Source organism: Adiantum capillus-veneris, chromosome 6 (genome assembly GCF_014529385.1).
Source record: "Adiantum capillus-veneris isolate H3 chromosome 6, ASM1452938v2, whole genome shotgun sequence".
Taxonomy (NCBI): Eukaryota; Viridiplantae; Streptophyta; class Polypodiopsida; order Polypodiales; family Pteridaceae; genus Adiantum; species Adiantum capillus-veneris.
This window is the reverse complement of record NC_140936.1, coordinates 104705342-104727796: the sequence shown is the minus strand read 5'-3', so window position 1 is coordinate 104727796 and position 22455 is coordinate 104705342. Positions and strand designations below refer to the sequence as shown.

The 22455-nt window shown below is 40.9% G+C and overlaps 1 pseudogene; it reads right to left on the bottom strand.

The window, feature by feature from the left end:
• Positions 1-19482: 19482 nt before the first annotated feature.
• On the bottom strand, positions 19483-21559 carry LOC147456015 (subtilisin-like protease SBT1.7 pseudogene; annotated as a pseudogene).
• Positions 21560-22455: the final 896 nt, after the last annotated feature.

Here is a 22455-nt window from a genome sequence, read left to right as displayed (position 1 = left end):
ACTAGTTTTTTTGGATTTTTGTTGGGGTGGAGTTACACCAAATATAAGAGAAGCTTACATGAAAATATTTTTATATGGAATAAAGAGTATGAAAAATGGTAAGAAAAATTGTGGACACACACCTAGGTAGAAATATTTAAATACCAAAATAATTATGAAAAAATCTTTTATTTAGGCCCTATATACAAAGAAATATTTACATACGCATGGGCCATAATATACTTATATTTTTTATTTTTTTGGCTCAACTAGCCCAATTACTAGCTAATTGAGGGTTTTTTAAGAAGATATGGGAAAAGTCCCGTGACTCACGCACGCCTATGTACAGTGAAATGGTAGGGATAGCCACAGTGTTTGGGTGATTTTGGTAGGGTGAGGTAACTCACTGTGGCAATTACAAAGAGCCAAAAAACGGCTATCAATATGTACACACACACACTCGTTTTTTTTGGAGCTTGTAAAGGCTCATTGACTGCGGCCTTTGAACTTCTCACACTCACTGCCCTTGATCCCACTGAGTTCCCCCGCCTTGACTTTATAGCGCATCAACACACACACATTTATGGGAAACAAACACACAACGTTCGTCGCCTTGCGTGGACACGGCCCACTTGCCTCGCCACTTTTGGCATGGATCACATACACACACACTCGAGTCTCACGCACGTTGACAGTATCGGCAGCTGGGATCGTCTCTCTCTCTCTCTCTCTCTCTCTCTCTCTCTCTCTCTCTCTCTCTCTCTCTCTCTCTCTCTCTCTCTCTCTCTCTCTCTCTCTCTCTCTCTCTCTCTCTCTCTCTCTCTCTCTCTCTCTCTCTCTCTCTCTCTCTCGCAGCGGCTCCATTGCCTTCCCTGGATTGGCGCTGAATCTTGAGTTTCATGCCGCATAAAGCTTGCTGACCAGCCCTGCCTTGGCCTGCCTGGCTTGGCCCACACCATCACACACACTACATGTACACCCTGAGCTCCCCCGGGCCCCTACCCACTATGCTCTGCCGCTGATTGGCATAGCCCACATGCGAGCGCATTAAAAGCCCTGCAACCAATTTTTGCTCAGCCCTATGCCAGCCTACCCTAGTTTGAACTTTGCACGTTAACGCATTAAACAAATTCCTCTTGAGTCCTTCTGTATGAGCTCATGATCGCCCTACTTGCAAAGGCCTGCCACACACACAAAGACCCCACATGGCGCATAAACTCTCTCTTGCTCTCCCTCAGGCCTCGTCTGTGTACCGCCAAAATTTTGCTAGCAGTAAAAATATCAAAGCAAAGCTTGGCATTTTCTTTGGGGAATGTTCCCACCCTCGGCCAATTTGGAAGCAAATCATCTTGATCCCGAGCTCGTAGAAAACAACATAAGTTGTTTGGCCAATAAAATCTAAAAAGTGTGTTTAGACTTGGTCTTGAACAAAATCAAAGACAATGAAACAAAAGGGAGATTCAAATACATGCTAAAAGAGGTAACTTGGCCAGCCCAGATTAGAAATTAAAATTGTTCTCTTATATTATGACTTCTAAACTTGTATATAAATGATTCATGAGATACCAATCTTTCACTAATGAGCTTCATTGCTTTGGGTTGCGCATTATGATAGTGCATATTTGATTGATTAAATGGAAAAACTCTTTGTTTGTGCTAAGCATTGCTTTATGGTGGAGAGTGAGCCTCATTGCAATAAACGATGACTAGTGTTTGTGTCTGACATTCACGTTGGATTGGTGCCACCTTGGTTTTTAAAAAAAAGAAAAAAAAAGAAAAGAAATTAAAAAAAAACTCATTGCACTCGAAGAAGAATTCTTTGATATGATATGAGTGCAGGCATGAGAATTGCATTGGTTGATGACTTGATGCATGCTTCGATATTTTGTGCTTGAACATTGCTTGATACAATGCTTGAATTAAATGTAAAAAATCATTACATAGCACTAAAATTGAGTTTTTTTGGATGAGCATGGGAGAACAGTATCCTTTTGAGATTGTGAATGAGGCATGCATGTGAACTTGGCATTGCTTGATACTTTTTTAGTGCTTTATATGTATGCAAAAATCATGGCATAGCACTAGATTGGATTTTTGGAATGGCCATGTGATAGCATTGAACATGGAAGTATTAGTGCTTGTATTGGATGTTCATATGCTAAAAGGCACTAACAATTGACCTTCATTTTAAAGGGGTGTGGTAGGAGTGTACTTCCAAATGATCCAAGAAGGGGTCATCATTGCAAAATTTGCAAAATTTGGCTAATTAGATCCATTCCAAATGTTGGGATTAAAGTTATAATGCTAGCTCATAGCTTGGTCTAAAAATGCAATTTTTTTCATTTGAGCTAGTATTTACTCAAAAAATTTTGAGCTTTAAGTGCATAATTTGGCTAGTGAGAGCCATTCATTTTCATTTCATTAAGTTGCAGTCATCTCTAGCTCATAGAGTGTGCTCTAAAATTGTAAAATTTATTGAGCTAGTTGTTAGCCAACTTTTTGAAAAGCTTAAATTGTAAAATTTGGCTATCGAGAGCCACTTCATGTAATCCAAAAATTGCATTATTTTCAGCTCTTGGCTTGTTTAAATTCCATATCTCATTGAGCTAGAAATTAATCGACTTTTGAATCATACATGAGAGATGGTAAAAATTGCAAAATTTGCTTATGTGGAAGCATTTTATCTCTCTCATGGTTGTTATGTATGCATAAATTTGCTACATTAGAGCATCATGTGCATAACCAAAGGCATTTTTTTCCCTTGGGTTTTTTTCCCTTTGGCAAATTCGGGTATGCAAGACCCTAGCTTTTGGTTTTCATTAATGTTTTTGGTGTGCTTTTTTATTTCAATAATTGGCTTTTGGAGCTTGTGTTTACACTCAGCTTCAAAAAAAGCTTCTTTTTGCAAATAAAACGGATCAAGAGACTTCTCTATACAAAGGATGCTTGCTCAAAGATGCACAAAGAGCATGAATAGGTGTAATCCTTCCATGATTTTTCTCTTTTGTTCATTCTCTTGCTTGGATTAAGTGAAATTTTGCTTCTAAGCTATGGTATTTTCATGTTAGAAAGCTAGGCATAGTAAAGTTTCAACACCCTACTTTGTGAAAATTAACTCACAAAACATTAGGTTTTATGTATATTAATCATAGGTAATTGGCCTTGATCTTAGATTAATGTAGGTTCATTTCTTGCTAGTCCTAGATTCATAGTGATAAGTCTTAACACTAGAATCGTAACAGGACACTTTTATGTCCTTGGACACTTTTGTGTCCTGTTAAGTGACCATTTTGCTTGAATTATTTGAAGAGTATGAAAATAAATTTCTAGGTGCTATATATCCACAAACTTGCCTTATGAGATGAAAAAAACTTAGCCTTTTTTTTTGAGTATCGATCTCACCATTAACCTTACTCTTGCACAACATTTTTGAACCTAAACTGTGTGAAAAAACGGGTCCTGTTTTTGGCTTTTTTTCAATTTTTGGCAACTATACCACTCTAAATTTCATGTTTGTGAGGTTTATATGGCTAGAGGTTAGGCCTTCATAGTTCTCAACATGTTTTGATGCTTGTAGGGAGAGCTAAGTGTTAAAATTGAAAGTTATGACCAATTTACAAGAATTGCAAAATCCTGTTTTTTGGCCAAAATTAGCACTTTTATGATTTTTTTGGTGGCTTTCTTGATATCCAAATTCAATTTTGATTGTGTAAGTGTAATGAATAACATAAAGCTAATCTTCCTTGAGTTTTGGGGGACCTAATATGCTATATATCACAGTATATGATGATGGTTGAGTTTTTTGATTGCTGAAGAATACGATACATTTTAGAGTAGCAAGTATAACTTTCTCAATGTTGCTAGTTTCTTAGGTCAATTGTGTGTATTTTGTAGGTAGTAACCATATCTAATCATAGACTACAAACTTGGCTAGATATTGAGTCGTTTCTATGGGTTTCTAGAGGTCATAATGCTAAACCCAGTTTTTTCATGTTTGCTGTATTTAGCACTTTATCATTGCCCCCAAGGTTCCAACTATAAGAGATCCATTATCCTTTTGACATGCTCCATGGCTCCTTTTGAATCCAGAGGCCCAAAGGGAACTAAGAAAACATGTCTATAGTATTTGTATTGAGCGTGACTATAGAAACTTTGATGATAGGTCCGCAAAATGGCAAAAATGCAACTTCTTGTATCTTTTTTTTTTGCCCAAAAAAAAATTAGTGAGGTAAAAGCAACCATATGTTTTGGTCAGCAACCCATTGAAGTTAACGGGGCATTTTATCTCATGTCCTACAAAAATCTCCACTCTTATTTATATGCAATCAACCGTAAGAAATTGTTGTTTTGGGCAAAATGCACTAGTCCATCAACTTTGGAGGCTTGTAGTGACCAAGGGATGAGAAAAATTACAAGTTTATCATTTTTTCCATATGTAGTAGTTATTGAACTATAAGCTCATGAAAGGATTTTTCAAAATGAGTGGATCTACTATGGTTTTGGAAATTTTTCCCAAAACCCTGAAAGGACACTTTTATGTCCTGTTAGGTTACCATTCTAGTGTTAATACTCCACTCATTTTTGTCATGACCTAGGGCTATGATTAGGCTTTAGTCTTTTTTAGTCCAATTGCCATTAGTATCTCATAAAGGAAGTATTCAAAAATGTGCTAAAAAAATGAACCATGAAGCAAAGAAGTGTCCAAAAAAGTAGCAAAAATGCTACTAAGGCACATGAAAATAAAAATTATATGTTATGATGTGTCTTTGTGAGGCTTAGCGCCTTATTGGCACTTGGTAGGCGAGGGGAATCACCTTGGCTCACTTGGTCAAGGCCCTAAACCGATGCCCTGGGCTGATAGGGGATAGTTGTTGCCTTGGTAAGCTAGTAGGCTTTTGGAACACCTTCTTGAGGGTTCAAGGAGCCGAGAGTCGCACCTAGACTTTCCTTGGGGTGGTAGCCTTGTGATTGTGCCTTAATTTTTCAATGAATGGCTAAATCAAAACTTCCATGAGCTTCAAAAAGCTTTGACAATGTACTAATAGATTAGGAACTTTTTTATAGCCCGTAGACATGATAGACTTGAATGATTTATTGAGATTGTTCACATAGTTTTTAGGCTAGTAGGTTTATGAACTTGCATTAGCCTAGGGTCATAATTGATTGCTTGTGTTTCATGCATAAAACTGAAATTTCAAGTGGTTTAATCTTCACAATAGTTTGAGTATCTTTTTGCTTTATGTTGTCTAGTTTTTGGCTATGATTGACCCATCTTTTAGAAGCAAAAAAATCACTTTGCATGATTATTCATTTATGCTTCATGTTTTATTCAATCTTGGTGGCCTTTGATGCTCATTACTTGTTCTTATGTTTTGCAGTTCAACATTTATTCCATGGACTTGCTTTATACCATGTCAGCGTGTCTTGCTTCACCGGCACACGAGGACGTGCACCAAATTAGGAAGGGGGGAGTGTTAGCAGCGGCTAACGGCTACACCAATTATGCACCAAGCTGTGGATGTGCCATAGTGCACAATATTTACTTTTCATTATATAGGGCTTGGGCTCATTTAGGAGTTCCAAAGTTGTATGAGTTTAAGCTAGAGAGCTCACTTTATCCCATAGTTGAAGGGTTTGAGGCCCAAAACTATAAAAGATCCCTATGCTTAATGAGAGGTCATTCTTGAGTGGTCCTTTTGAGAACTCTCTCCCTAGAGGAGGTCTTGATGGCCTAGCCTTTGAGCTTAATGCCCATGCTTAGAAGGCTAGTGCTAATCACATGTAATTAGTATAATCCTCTCTTAATTAATCTAGTCTTCATTATGTTGTCAATCATTAGGCTCTTAACCTCAAGAGGTCGAATTATGCTACTAATTGCATCTGGATAAGCACTTTGGTCATGCATGGCAGCTTGAGTGCGTAGCTTGTAAGTGTCCAATTTGGTTGCTTTAACTGAGTCTCACACTCTCTCTCTTGCTTGGAAACTCTCCCACAAGCTCCTAGATGAGTGGGGGCTCCCTCTAACTGCTAAAGCAAGCTCCCAGTGGCCTAGAGCCTGTGCACACACCAGTCCCCAAGTGCCGGTGCCCTTGCTAGCCTTATAAATAAAAAATTATTTTTATCCTTCGACGATCGTTACAGCTTGGATTTTACTTCCGAAACTTCCTCTACGAAGACGGAGCTAAGGTGCATCATCCCGAGTACCTACCATATTTAACAGCTCTCGATGTCTAAAATTGTATTTTTTTCAAATTCTGGATAGGGGTGCAGTTTGACGAGCCGGTCAAAACTAGACGGGTCGGGTGACCCTAAACTTACTTTTAGGAAAATTTTCACAAAAATTGTTTTTATTCATTTTTGAAAGCTCTATAACATTCTAAACATCTTGGCACCGACGGATTCAGAAATACTGTCAAAAATAGTAACTTTTTGCAGTATTCAAACTGGGTTCAATTATTTACATGTGGGATTGGTTCTGAAGAAAGGTTGAGACCTTACATTCTACCCAACGTAAAAGTTTCAAACAACATTATTTTCCAAATTATTGTTTTTGACGAGACGTGATGGAGATGCTGCTAAAGGTCAATACACCGCACTCCACTCGCATTGATAAAGGATGGGAGATCAACTGGACCCCCGAAGATGGGATTTACTACATCAACGCTCGGAAGTTAGGATGCCTGGCTACCGACTTAAAGAAAATCTGTTGGGGAGAAGAATTGAGAGTAGTGCAGTTATACTACTTGTTGCCTACACATTTGGGCGTCACTGTTGCTACTTCTGACGGCACCGAGCAAACTCTGAATGAGTGGCTTTGGGACAAGGTCACTGATGTAATTCCAGCAAATAGAGTTAGAAATTTTGGTGTTCCAAGACACTTATCCAAGAGTACGAACACCATAATTTACTACCCGCTTAATGATAAGTATAGGGACTATTTTTTAGGAGAAATAGAGGATTGTAAGAATGTGACAACACATAAACATCGTTTGTATCATTATATCCTAGGATAGCTTGCCATACGTATCATATAGATATCCCAGAATGATATGTAATAAATTGATCAAAAGTTACAAATCACAAATTTTAGGCCTATTAACGGCGAGGGAATCTATGAGATATGATGCCTTTCTATATCAAATAAACCAGGAAAGAAGACAAAGGCATTGAAGACGAAGCCAGTCATGTCATGGTAGACATGAACTAGGAGGGGGGGAGTGTTGGATCCCAACAGTTGTATAAACCCCCTTTGTAATGACTATCAAATTCCCTTTGTAATGCCAATTTTTCTATCGTCTTTATCCAATTGTCTGGATTATGTATAGATTTATTAGTTGGCCGGGACGCAATGCGTTTCCACTTTGTAATTATGATGAGTAGAACTCAATTAAAACCCCATGTACATTTTGAGCTAAGGTGACTAAAGTATAAAGGTCACCTTAGAACCATTTTTGATAACATTTGAATAATTAATTCTGTGTCGTACGAGTCTGAGAGAGAGAGAGAGTGTGTGTGATCTTATCCTCTTCCTTACGCGCATCTCCCTCACCGGATTCACGAAGCGACCACACCATCGCGGTAGCCTCGTCGAGAGCTACGCGCCCACGCCACGCATTCCCATCTTCGAGCTATTCGCGAGCGATCTTCCCACGAGCTTGTTTTGCTTGTAAGTAGTACAAACGGTGTCTGTTTTCAACAATCAAGTACTTTATGGAACAAGGGCGAGATTAGCTACGCATAGATGTTCATAGACTCAAGTTTCGCACACTTTTAGGTTATGACTTGTGAGTCTATCGCGACTGTATTTGAGGTAGCTAGGGTTATAATCTGGTGAGATTGGACTTATAGGTAAGTGTATCCTAGTGAGGGGATGGTGCTTAGTAAGTTTGAAGCAATTCCGAGTTCATTTGATGTGTAAACGGTGTTATGAGCGTTTAGGGATAGAGTGGGTTGGAGTTAACAAGGATTAGTGATTGATGCATCATAGAAGTGCGTATGTGTAGGTTGGTGTCAGCCTGACAAGCTAACGAGATTGCCTCCGTGCACCTACGGGTTAGTCGTGTCACCGGATGACAAGTATGTTGTCTGTGTCGTGCTTGTGAGCATGAATAGGGGAGTAGTTAGCCCTAAAACAATAAGGCTACTACGATCAATGTGGTGGGTGTCCATGTAGTTGGCATGAACCCTAACAATCTTCAACATGAAGGCCAAGGTGGCCCAAGTATCCATTAATATACAACTTGGACAACTGTGAATCACTCAAGTGGATTCACCCTATACCCAACATCTCCATGTAATATGCAAACCACTCAAAGGTAGGCTCTTCATGAGAGCATCTATAGGGCTTTCATATGTATGAACCTTGACATGCTTGCTAGCCAATATGTCATGTATCACATAAAAAAGGACTTCTATGTGTTTTGACTTGAAGTGAAACACGGGGTTATTTGCTAACACAATCTCACTCTAGCTATCATAATCTAGCACTAGAGTCTAAGTAGTGGCAAGATCTCCCACTAGGAAAGTTGACCACACAGCTTCCTTGCTAGCATATGACATTACCACATACTCTGTCTCTATGGTGGAATATGATGTACACTTCTAAATGCACGATATTCATGACACACCTGCTCCAGAAAACAAAAACATAGCCAGACATGGATCTCCAACTATCTACACAACCCACATAATCTGGATCTGTGTAACCCACAATGGATGTATCTCTATTTCCAAAGCATAATCATTTGTCCGTCGTACCTTTCAAATATCTCAAAACATGCTTCTTTGCTTACCATTGTTTTTGGCAAGGATTTGGGATAAATCTACTAACCACTTCCACTACAAAATCAATCTCCAGTACCATGGCATACATAAGATTCCCAACTAATGAAGAATATGGCACCTTGGCCATTTATTCTTTCTCACTTAGACTTGGGAGCATCATTCTTGCTAAGTTTTTCCTATGCATGTATTGGGGTACTCAATGAATCTCTCCCTCCTTGCATATTAAAGCATTGTAAGACCTTGTGGATATACTTTTCCCAAGAAAACTCTAGTATTCCATGTTCTCTATCCCTGTTGATACACATACCAAGAAAGTGACTTGCATCACCCAAATCTTTCATAGAAAATTTCATGATAAGTGACTTCTTCATGATGGAAATCTCATGTTTATTCTTCTTGGAAATGAGCATATCATCAACGTAAAGTATCAGAACGATAAGTGAAGCATCATCAACTTGTTGGTATACAAGTAGTGATCTTTTTGGCTCCTTTCATACACTTGGCGCTACATGTACTTGTCAAACTTCATATACCACTGCCTTGAGTGTTGTTTTGAGCCATACAATTTCTAGCCAATCTACACACTAGTTTTTCCCTCGTAGGCTTCTTAGGTTTGACTTCAAAACCCAATGCCTGCTTCATTTAGATATCCTCACCAAAATCCCCCTGAAGAAAAGCCATCTTCAAGTCCATCTAGACAAGTTCGATGTCCTCAGTGGCTACTAGTCCAAGCACAAGACATAATGTAGTCATCTTGACCATTATATAAAAATTTCATTGAAATATTCACTCCTTTATTTTTCTTGAAACCCTCAACAACCAATCTAGATTTGTACCTAGGCTCGGGGTTCTCTTCCATGTACTTCTTTTCGTACACCCATTTGGAAGGAAACACTTTTTTGCTCTCCAACAACTCTGTCAATTTTCAAGTTTCATTTTTCATGATGGAGTTGTACTTTAGATTGCGTTTCTTGATCCAATTCATACTATCTTCCATCTCAATAGCTTATTGCTAGTAGGTAGGCTCTCCATAGTCAGTAACCAACAAATAGTCTAACCTTGGCTGAAAACACTAAGAGGCATGAGAGACACATGTAGATCTTCTCATTACCTGCTGACTGCTAGACACATCTCTCTTATGAGCATCACTAGATGTCTCTGGAGAATTACTAGTGGTAGGCATATCACTAGTAGAATCAAATTTTTTGTGTAACCAAACTTGAGGCCACATGAAAGGACATGGGGACTGAACATGATAATCTCCACCCAGCCATACCCTATATAGGCCCTTGGCCTGCTAAATATAGGGACCCCCTTGACTGCATGTCCATAGTGGCCCTTGGCCGTGACTGGTCCTACCCTTGTCCTGACATTACTCCCCCCTTGGAGAAGCGTTTTCGTCCGCGAAAACACAAGCGATGGTATCTTCATAAGAACACTAATGTCTTCTACCGTAACATCCCTCATGGATCCAACGGTTCATTTGAGCCGAACCGGGTCAGTAGGAGGTTCAATGAAACCAAGAGTAACATCTTGATTTTCTACATTGTTGTCCATTTGTAACCATCTAATGGTACCGTTCCTATCCAAACATGGTGTGTAGACTCCATTTAGAACGCTCATGAGCATGGTAAACGAGTTTATCACAACAAAGATTTGTACCAAAAAGTGTACCTCTTGTCACTTTCCATGAAAGTAACTTGCTGACATAACTCATCAGCCAAGTTTAAGTCCTTGACTTGTTCCCAATTTTCATCATCAGTAAACAACCCCACCCTAACGAGTGTGCAAGGTTGAGAACCTGAGTTATACATGAAGAGACTACACCTAGTCGCAAACATGCTTTAACTTATAGTAAGAAAACTCTAAGTAGAGCAATAAATGCTTACTGATTGAATCGCTTGGTGCTAACGTACGCACTTTGCATATCCTTCAACACTAGATTACACTTTATAATCTGTATATCCCCTTGGATAACTGATAGTACTGAGGTGTGTTCCCTCACACTTTGTAATCTGCTTATCCCCTTGGATAACTAATAGTACTGAGGTGTGTTTCCCCCACGATTTACAGACAGTCTTCCCAGACGACTAGTAAACGGGGAATCACAATAGCGTATAACATTGTTGAGGAATCAGCAATGTCCGGAATAACCATCGTGGTTAACTTGAAAAATCCACAAAGACCCAAACCGAGCCATGACCTCTTTTGGTGATTAGTAGACCCAAAAGGAATTTCATAGAGATAGTGCACATAGAGTGCAAAATGCTTCATAAGCAACAACTTGAGGAATATGCATGCCGTTCCAAATCAGCCTTTGCTAAACACTAGGGCCCATAACACCTAGTGTGCATGCATCTAGCAAAAAACAGATCCGAACCTGTATATCCATGGTGATCCTTGCCAATACTTATGGCAAATGTGATGCGCCTAGCACACATTAAAAAGGAATGTAAATAGTTTTGAAAATAAAGTAAATACTTTCAGTTGCAATCTCTTGCAAGCCTTGCTGAAATTTCTGAATCACAATAGAAGGTGAAACATTGATCACTTCTTGGTACAGACAATGAAACTTTTTCATTAACAACTTATAGCCTTGCTATATGTATAAATAACTATCTAAAAGGTTTTTTAGCAATACTTGTAGCTGAACAAGTCATTCTAAGTATCCGACAATTTCTGGCCACTGAAATTGCTCCTGATACGTCGTGCTAAAAAAAAATGGTCGAGAAAACAGATTTGACCAGCACGTAGGGACTTTGTCGTGACACATATTTGAAATAGGGGGCGCCAGTGTCAGTCCCAGAGACTCATATTCGCCACATGTGGAATATGTCTCAACTAAGGATGTCTAAAAAAAGAACATCCTTCAAGTACAAGATGTACTTGTGTGTGGAGGTAACTCTAAACACTCTGCGAAGACAAGAGTGAGAGGGACCCTCATTCATTGCTCCACACTGGCTAAACCAAACTCCTTGAGTTCCTAGACCATGTTGTATCCCATGTGACAACATGTGCCAAATTGAACCCTACAAGTAGGTTCTTAACAGCATAAGGCAGAAAGATAGATTGGACACTTGGCCCAAAATACTTTGTGCTGACATTCCCTTGGCATGGCTCTGTAACATTCAAGCGTACTTATATGTCTTGAAAAACCAAGCAAAGCATACTAAAAATGGAATAACACCAAATCAATAGATACGTACCTGGAGATTGAACGTAATGTTCACTTACCCGTATTCAAATGGAGAGGAGTACGTCCCCTACCTGAAAAAACAAACAGCATTGCACTGGGAACCCGGGGTGTTGCCTTTGCAATCCAAGCCCTTGGATTAGAATCTACGTAGTGAAACCCCTTGGTATGTAGAAGCTGCTCAACTAGCAGATAACGGTAACCAACATAGTCAATCGTGTACAGAATGATTGGAATCAACGTGAAAAGTGTGTTCGTTCGCTACCGTGTGGTAGATTGCGGAATTCTTTCCTTGAAAGTATAACTAGGAGAGATCAACTGTGATCCTCAATGGAGAACAAACTGTGATCCTTAATCCCTATGGGTGATGTAGCAATCACCCACCGGGTCTTACCCCAAAATAGTATGTCCATAGACAATTCGTAGTGCTATAGAGGGAGCCGGAGATCCACACATGTGAAATGCCTAGCTCTTATGGAGAGCCATGCTGTCTCAACCTATTGTTGCATCTATACTCCATGGTAGAGAGCAGCTGATGGGAGTTTAAGGTTATCAAAAACTCAAATCGAGCGTTGCAATGAAAACATGTAGTGCAAAATGACACACTAAACATACGTAATGACAAGACTCTTGCTTGTCCATTAACGTCAATGTGTACTTCCTTGGGTAGATCTTGAAAACAATCACCCAAAGAATGCCAATAGTTGGGTCTTACCCTTGGCCTGACAATGGCTCTTAGCCTGTTTGGAGCATAGCCCTTATGCAAAATACTGTTCAATCGACGAACCGATGAAGACTAATTTGAGTAGCATCTTAGCCACGTGCTAGCTGTGAGTTAGAGCACCTTGGCTCAAGCTGACTCACGAGCAAAACATGTATCAAAAGCTTCTTAGAAGAGTTTCTTTTTTTTTTCTTAGAGAGAGAGATAGAGAACGAAAAGAAGAGCATGTTAGGCTAAGGAAATTTCCTTAAATTTCTATTGTGTGTGTGCCTAGAATGTGTGGTCTTAGACATCTTATGCTTGACTGGCTGATTATCCTATAAGCATGCAACAGTCTGCCTGTATAATGCTGTCATCAAGAGAGGAAAGAGAAAAAACAAGCCACAGCTTGCCCCACTTACCATGTATGGGGTCGTGACTTTAGGACGACTTAGCATTGACACTTTGCCCGTACAATAAGTCCTTGATTTAGGTTCCTGTTAGTGTTGGTGTGTGTTGATAGCAACCAACAAGCATAGTGAACAATCCATCCTTAGTCTAACTCTGTCCTTGACAGAGTTGCGAGTGTGATAGCGGAAGCGTAATGCATGAAACGATAGAATTAAATCCACCTCACTAGCATGCCTTGCATGCGGAATTGTAAGCCTTTGTGGAGAGTGATGGCCTCAAACGTGAGAACCAAAACCTTAAGTGCCTTGCACAGTTTAGACTGGTAGGGATTTTGTGAGCTGATATTCCCTCTTTTGTCAGTACCCCAAAGCCGTGCTTCTTCTAAAATTGCCAAAGCACTTTGCTTTGCACAATGACAGTAGTTGCCAAGTAAAGTGTAAATAGGGAAAAACAAGAAAAACTTAAACCTGGCTAAGCTGGTCGTTGTTGATGCAACCAGTTGTCATGAAATTTGGAAGGAAAAACTCATTCCAAAATGTCTTATAGCCATATCTGCACAGACGCCCTCGTATATCCTATACACCCGTCTGGTACATAATGAAATAACCTGCAAAACACATTTCCTATTCCTTCCCAATTTTGGATGCTCATAGTAGATGCCAAACATGGCCAGCTTCAATGCAAGATGTATAAATTGAAGCCTTGCTTCATAGAACTTTGTCTGGCCTCATTGCCAACAAATGCTATTGACGACAGATTGTCATAGCAAAGAGATTCGACCTTGTCGATCATGCACAAAAAAAATGGACCTTGTCTACTTGTACATCATATTGCGAAGCAAAAATATACTTGCAAGGTATGAATGTTTACCTGCTTAGCTTGATTACGGTTGTCCTTGACTAGATAAGACCATCAACGGTCCGTGAACTTTCCTGTTTGGATCTTTCTTTCGTAGAAGTTGTCTAGCAAAGTCTAGCCATAGGTCATGACAATCTCCTCGAGATGCTAGAGAGGTTATTTGTACTCAAGCTATGCTTGATTTGGATACTTCTCAATGATATATGCAACAAATCTGTAATGTATATGATAATTGTCACAAGCCGTGCTCATGAGCACCCTTGTACGGAGCCTTGCTCATTGCAATACCAGTTACAACCTGATTGACCAGTACTGCGAGGTACTTTGGCACCCTGCAGAAACTATGAGGGTAATCAACTTGATAGAAACAAAATTGAAAGAGGGTACCTTGTTTACGTTCTTGTAGAAAAACTTCTAAGCTCAGTTGGAAGTATGGTGTATTCAAAACCGTGCTTCACCAGTCATGTGTTGAACTTGGGATGATCGAAGGTGATCGATCCAGGAGTGATAAAAAAATTTCGCATGGCAACTCGAAGTTGATCTCGCTTGTGGGTCCTTGGTTGCTGCCTGTGAACTCCGAAGGGAGACCTTGCTAGCTGCATGCCGTGCATACCAGTTGCATGTGGCATGCAAGTTCTCACGGCCCAAACGGAGGCTACTATGCACCATGGGCCAAAGCCCTTAGTTGGGTAGGGAAAAAAAGAAGAAAAAAAGTTTTTAAAAAACTTCGTTTTCTTTTTCTGCTGTAGCAGCGATGGATGACTGCGCCGGTTGACGAAGGGAGATCTCCATCCGGCTGTGCTGCTCCAAGCATCTTCAACGAAATTTCCTCCTTAATTCATTGCGCTCCCAACGAGCCGGGTCATGGAGATTTTCTCGTAGGTCGACCTCGCCACCGTTCTGTGCAACCAGCCGTTCCTGTAGTCCAGTTTCGGCTTTGCAGGGACAGTTTGTATGCTGTGTCGCGTTCATGAGCCCTCCATGAAACCCCCCATATAAGAGGTGACTCATGCGGCTTTGCCCTTGGCTGGCTCTTCCATGCACGCTCTCATGGTGGAAACGAGAGAGAGAGAGAGAGAGAGAGAGAGAGAGAGAGAGAGAGAGAGAGAGAGTGTTGCTTCGGACAGAGGGAGGCCATGCCTTATTCTTCGATCGCGCGCGCACGAGAGAGAGAGAGAGAGAGAGAGAGAGAGAGAGAGAGAGAGAGAGAGAGAGAGAGAGAGAGAGAGAGAGAGAGAGAGAGAGAGAGAGAGAGAGAGACGCTGCATGCTTCATACAACCTTCCCCCCTCCTCCATGGCTCGTTCTCCCCTATCTCTGCTCCATCTACATCATTACTTTTGATCCAAAGGCAAAGTGGTAAGCCTAGTCTGTTTTCCATATATGCAATGCTCACACAAACTAAAATCAAAATAGTTTAAGATAGGCCAAGATGTTGTAGATAATTCATTTCCTTTTGATTCATATGACCAAGCCGGCTATGCTACAACTCAGTAGAAGGCAACTCCGCTACATAGATAGAGTTCTCTTTCACATAAGAGACGTACAAAGAATCATATAATGAGCTAGAATTATGGCCTTACCAAACTAGTGTAAAAGAGCCTCTCCATCATTCAATTAAAGTTAATTGATTCATTGGTAAGCCCAAAAGGGAGTACCAAGAACTCGTATAGGCTAAAGATTATATGAGAAGCCATTTTATGAATAACTTTTGGCACAATCTTTATCTAATGATAACCACTTTTGAGATCAATTCTGCTAAAGTAAGTAAATTCTTGTAATTTATCAAATAGATCTTCTATCTTGGGAATAGGAAATCTATTCTTTGTGGTTATATGATTAAGCACCCAATAGTCCACACACATTTTATAAGTACCATCTTTCTTTTGTACTAATAGAATTGGTGAACAAAATGGAGATGGACTAGGCCTGACCATCCCATTTTCCATAAGCTCATTCACTTGCCTCATTATCTCCTTCTATTGATGAGTAAGACTCAATAAGAAGGCATATTAGAAGGTGAACTACTGCTAGAAGTTTTATGGAATGATCATCTTGTTCCCTTTTGGGAGGTAGCTCATCAAGAACGTCATTCGTAAACACATCTTGAAACTCATTTAGGAAACTAGAGAATTCTAACTCCTCTTTACTTTCATTTTTGACTTCATTTAGAAACACATGCATCTTTCTTAGACTCGTTGATAAATACCATATAACAAGAAAGAGAACTTTTCATTACTTTGTCTTAAGCTTGAATATGTACAAGTGGTATAGTACTGCAAGTACTACTTACATCAAGTGTAATATCCTTGCCTCTATAGGAAAAAAAGACATTTCTTTTAGGAAACTTTAAAGTGCTATCGAGATAACATCTTCATGCTTGAATAGAGAGATGAAGAAATCTTCTTTGTTGACATAGCTTTGCACATGGAGCCTTAGCTTCCCAATCAATGGAATGGCTAAGGCCTCTTGCCCTTTGAAAGCTCTATCTCCTTTTATCACATTTCCCACCTCAAAGTCATGAATTCATAGCTTAGTAGATAGCTCAACAGAAATAAAGTTGTGGATAGAGTGAGGACCAAGAAATATGAAAGCATCATGCTCTCTTAATAGAGAAGTCCATAAAAGAGCAAGAGTAATTGATGTCTAATTATCTCGCTCATATGTACAGGTCAAGGAAGAACACCATATTTGTAAATTAGGAAATTTCTCAATTCTCACCTTCAAAAGGAGCATAAGATTTGACCACATGGTCAAATCTTAGCCAAAGTTTTGAGCGCATGACTCGAAAGATATATTTTCAAGTACTACCTTGCGTGAACCTACCCTCATGCTGGCTGTAGGGCTCAAATAGGCACACTCTCATGTAGGCCGCTAGCCTTCCACAACTTTGCCTATTGTCACCATAAGAGGCTGCCACATGAAGGCAGAGCATAACTTGAAAGATGGAGTGATGGCCACCCCTTAGCTATATCTAACACGGACAATGGAGATGGGATGAAGGGTGGTACATAAATATGAACCACATACACAAATGAGAGCCATCGATTTTTCCAGTACACAAAAAAGTATACTTGGGTAAACAATACACTTGGATAGGAACGACAATGGGGATATTGAAGTATTTTAAAATTTGGATAAGAGGTGTCCAAAGGAGCTAGCTTCGTTTTTGAGCAACTGTCCTCCACGATCTGGGTCATGGGTTCAAGTGTGACCATGTGACCGTGATAGCGCTCACGGATGCTCATTGTATCATGCGAGCAGGAATGCATGTACAACTATAATTTTATTTATTTATGGATATGAGGCATGCAAAGTGCTTTTATGGTGGATAATTTTGAAGGTTCTCTCTCACTTTCATAATTGTAGGGTAAAGGAGCCAGTTGTAACACATGTGCCTTTTAAAAGTCATGCACGCCCCAATTTAGAGACAAAAATTTGGAATATGCTAGGAATCTTGCTTATGTGTCAACTTGTGATTTGTTGAAAACTGTACCATTACTGGGCCTTGGGTGTTTCTAACCCCTAAAAGACCTCAAAATTTAAACTTTCTCAAATTGACTACCCAAATTAAATCAAAAAAATATCAAACTTGGTATTACCTAATCCGCCTTTGCATGAGGAATCTCATGCAAATTTCAAAATTCAAATCTGACCAAATTTGCAAAATCCCACCCAAAATTACACTTTTTTTCTTGAGTGTCTCTAAACTGGCTCCTTTACCCTAATGCATGTTAGTTTGAAAGTGCTATAATGGAGGCCATCTCTTCTGAGTTAGTAAACCTGGGTATCTCAATACTATATCACACAGGCCACTTCAAATGGAATCAATGGTGGAGGGACAAATTGCCGGGGGGGGGGGGGGGGGGGTCAATCATGAGTCATGGAATTTGGCGGCGCGAGGAGGACTGAATTTACATTTTTTTCCCAAATTTACAAATCCGCTTGCATTTACAATATCACACACTAAAATCTCCTATATTTCAATGAACACATGCGAGCATAGGGGTAAGAGCACATGGACTGAATTTACAATTTTTTCCCAAGATTTACAAATATACTTACGCTGAAATCTCATGCATTTCAATGAACGCATGCGGCTTTCTACAAGACGCGGAGCACGAACTGGCCGAGTAGGTGATACAATTTTTGAAAAAGAAAAGAAGAGGAGAATCAACAATGATTCTCCTCCTCCTCATGCAGTCTCTTAGGAGGAGATTCCGATTGCAGCGTGGAGAGAGAGAGAGAGAGAGAGAGACAGAGAGAGAGAGAGAAGTGCTTCAGGAGCTTCTTGTGCACGACATCATCTATTGCAGTACATGGCAAGGTGCCCGATAGAGGACAAGGGGTGAGGGTGGCGGCAGGCGAAGTGGAAGGGTGGGCGTAGAGACTCGCAGGAGAGCAACGAAATGTTTTTTTTTAATCAATGGAGGTGCATCGGGAGCATCTGAGGACGACTGATCCAGTGGTTAGGTGGGACACCAAAAGTTGATTCTACTTCCATCGGCATGGGTTCGAGTTCTCTACCCTCTTCCTTTTATGAGGTAAGCGTAGGAGATTACCTTGAGGTGTAAGTAAGGGAATCACACGGAATCTTTGAGATAAATGAATAAATAAAGTAGGAGCGATTAGGTCTCCTCAATCTCAGAAAAAAAATAATTCTTTCAAAACATATTAAGTGCATAAGTGAAAGGTGAGTTTAGAAAATGAAATGACATAGGAAAGTGGAAAGTCAAAAGACATGAAGATGAAAAGTCTACATATGAAGGTGGAAAGTCAAAGACATTTTGTGTCCATATAAAGAGGTGTTTTTCTTCTTCTTTATTTTTCCTTTGGCATTTTCTTCTTTTCAAAGTGTCATCTCTCTCTCTCTCTCTCTCTCTCTCTCAAAATGTTGTATCCGTCCTTCGTAGCTAATATTGTTGCAAATTTATGTGCTTCATCATTGCCCGTTGCTACGTGCTAATAGACCAACACATTGTTTTTGATGTATGGGTGGTCGATTTTGAAAAGACATGAATCTAATATCCAATAACTAAAACTTTCCCGAATTTACAAATGTGAATGGACGGGCCATGGCTCTAATCTACTAACATAATATGGTGGAAGGGGGAGCTCTTTACACCTATGGCAATCTGCGACCTGAAGGCTAAAATCCAAAACAAAAACAAGCCCCTTTGCACGCGATAAAGAGGGAAAGAGAGAAGCCGTCGAAGGCAGCCGGCCGTACTAGTATCATATAGTGTGTACTACTATGATGTAGTGTGGAGGGGTTTCCAAGTACGTTTTAAGGGCTGTATTCTGATGAATAGCAGGGTGGCGATGAGGTGTAATGAGTACAAAACAAGGGTATGTTCTCTTTTACCTGTGCTTGTGTGATCGAAAGCTGAGAGCCGTTTATAGCTCTCTGCATGAAATCTCTGCTTGTGTAATCCAAAGAGAACGCTGTGCACTCCTCTCTACGGATATGCCTGCTGGAAGATGTAGAGCACATGCACAAACTTGATGCAAAGATTCTATGACAAGTTTGTCAGAAATATGAGATTTGTTGAGAAAAAGAGCAAATCATTTTTATTAGGAAGGCCTTGCCCAAGGCTCAAATTGTGTATAATATTCTGGTTTGGACATTACATTTTGTCATTTGCTTGGCTTTTGAAAGATTGAGTTTAGCTACAAAAGCTCATCATCCTTGCCACATGCAGGAGATTGGACTCTGTACTTTATGATATCCATCAGACCAGACAAGAGACCCAAAAGACAAAGCCTCTGGATTCTCTGGTATGAACAAAAGCGGTTCAGCACTTAATGTGAGTGTATAAGAAAGCTTTTGGTATGCATGCTCGAAAGCCAGGGTTGAGGGTTCAACTGAGACATTGACATATTGTGGATTTACGACAGACACCGTGTATGTGGAGTTTGGAAAGCCTACATTTGTAACAGTCCTTGTGAATGTGGATGTGTATGTGCTATTCATACTTTGATTGAACACTGCACTAAACGAAGGGTAGTTGAGGTCTCCAGGTTTGCTGATAGAAGAGTTGCTGCAATCGTAGGAGCTAACAAAGACGCTCAGCATGCTCTCCGTATAGCCAAGACTGCAAAGAAAGTCGACATAGTCTTCTGGAGTTATATCGTAGATCAAGCCGGGGTTGAGGGCAGCATTTGGATGGATATGACCAGCACCAAAGGCTGTGGGGTCTGTTGCGTTTTCGGTTGATTTGTCTGTGATGGTCTTTCCAGTGTTGTCAATTGTTCGGGCTGATGTCATAAGGGCAGATCTGATAGCTGCTGGGCTCCATTTGGGCTTTGCTGCTTTGAGCAACGCAGTGACTCCGGCAACATGTGGGCATGACATGGATGTGCCAGAAATTATGTTAAACTCGACTTGCCTTGTATCCTCTGGTACACCTGTCGGTCCAGCAAAACCTGTCCAGGCAGCCAAGATGTTGAGGCCTGGTGCCGTAATGTCCGGCTTGAGAATCTCTGGCGTAATTAAGTTCGGACCTCGCGAGGAGAAAGCTGTAACGGCCGGGGCTGGCTTAAAGCCTAGCTTAGTTCCTTGGAAATCTATGTGTGCAGTTGGATAGGGGTCTGTACTGATGTATTCCTTGATTGTTAGAGCATCAGCATGGTCTACCAAAGTGGCTGGTAGAACATGAGCATCTGCAATAAGCTCATTGCCACTAGCTTCATCATTTCCTAAAATCATCGCAGCACCACCAGCTTGTTGTACCGCAAAGCCCTTGAAAACACGAGCAATGTCGCCTCCCCTGTCGCAAAACACGGCAGCTCCTTTCACCATGGATTTGTTAAAGAGGGCTGGATCTGCACATAAACCTGCATCGCTTGCGTTGCCGCCGTCCACTACAGCATTGCCTGCATACACCAGTGGCAATATCTTTGGTGTATCCTCGCTTACAAACAGTGACTCACCTCTGAATGATTCCTTGTTCCCCAGCACAGCCGGAGCTGGGAAATCACGGTCTATCGAGCTAGCAGCGATAGTGAAAATCCACGGTGCAAGATTTGATACAGATTTTGCACCAGGGCCAGAGTTACCAGCAGAGCAAGAGACAACAATGCCCTTCCAAATAGCAGCGAAGGTACCAATGGCAATGGCGTCATTGTAATAATCAAGAGGGTCACTACCAACAGAGAGGGAGATGACATCTACACCATCGGCAATGGCAGATTCGAAGCCAGCGAGGAGGTCGGAGTCAAAGCAACCAGTGGCCCAGCAGATTTTGTACATGGCAAGACGGGAGTGGGGAGAGATGCCAGAGGCAAAGCCATTGGCGAGGCCAGTGAGGTTGGCATTGGGGACTCCAGAGCCCGCAGCGGTGGACGAAGTGTGGGTGCCATGGCCTTCAGAGTCCCGGGGGGATTTGAACTCAATTGTTTCGTTGATGGGGCCAGCGTTGGCCTCAGCACCCTTGAAGAAGGAGCGGGCGCCAATGAGCTTGCGGTTGCAGTTAACAGAGGGGTCAAATGAGGAAGATTTTTCACAGGTACCTTTCCAGCGAGAAGGAATGGGCGAGAAGCCGTCATCAGCGAAGCTGTGGCGCTCAGGCCAGATGCCGGTATCTAGCACTCCCACTATCACATCCTCGCCTCCCTTTCCTGCACTCAGGAGCCCTCCCCTGCATTCATATAACCCATCTCCGATCAGAAAAGAGAGATACTGTTGACATTACAACATTTACACTGCCTAGAGCAAGAAAGTAATGTTAATGGTAGAAATTAATTATTTTATCTTGATTGCACATGTTTTTGGACTTCCTCCTCAATTGAATCTAGTGTAAGGAATCACTTCATATCAAGCCAACTCCAAGTAATGATACTATTGAGTGAAGAGAGAACACTACAGTAATCATCACTTTGCACTTAGTGAAAAACTTTAGCTCACCACAGCGTCCTTCCTTAGCGTCCTTCCTTCCCTTCCTTCGACAAGGGAATAGTGAGAGAATTTGATTTCACAGTTGTGGTTAAAAAAAGATACGTCTTGATGGTTACGTGGAGGCTAACAATCCTAGAGCTGGTAAGCACTAGAAATGCATCTGCCCATATGCTTTTGGGATTGAAGGGCTAACAATCCTAATATGCTTGTAAACCAACAAGAATGCGCTATCTGGACCTTGCTGTTCAGATAGGGCGGCGGAAAAGTGAGATGGAGTGTCACATCGTGGAAGAGAAAAAGGGACTTTGTTCCCCCCCGCCCCCCACCTCCACCTTTCCCTCCCGAAAGTTCTTTCTTCCACCTTCCACATTGGCAAAAAGTGCCATATTGGCACCAATCACGTTAATACAACCCCTTTGTCCACACTTGCCTCCTACTCTTTTCTTCCGCCGCCTCTTAGTGTTCACAACATTCAGTGGAAGAAAATTGTTTCACATTTTTTTCCGCCATCAATGTGAAGACATGGACGACGGAAGTGGACATTTTGGAGCTTTTCCACCCAGAAGAGCTCATAAAGTGCCATGTCTTCCAGAGGTCTGATGTGAACCAGCCTTAGTGTTGAAACCTTAAAGAT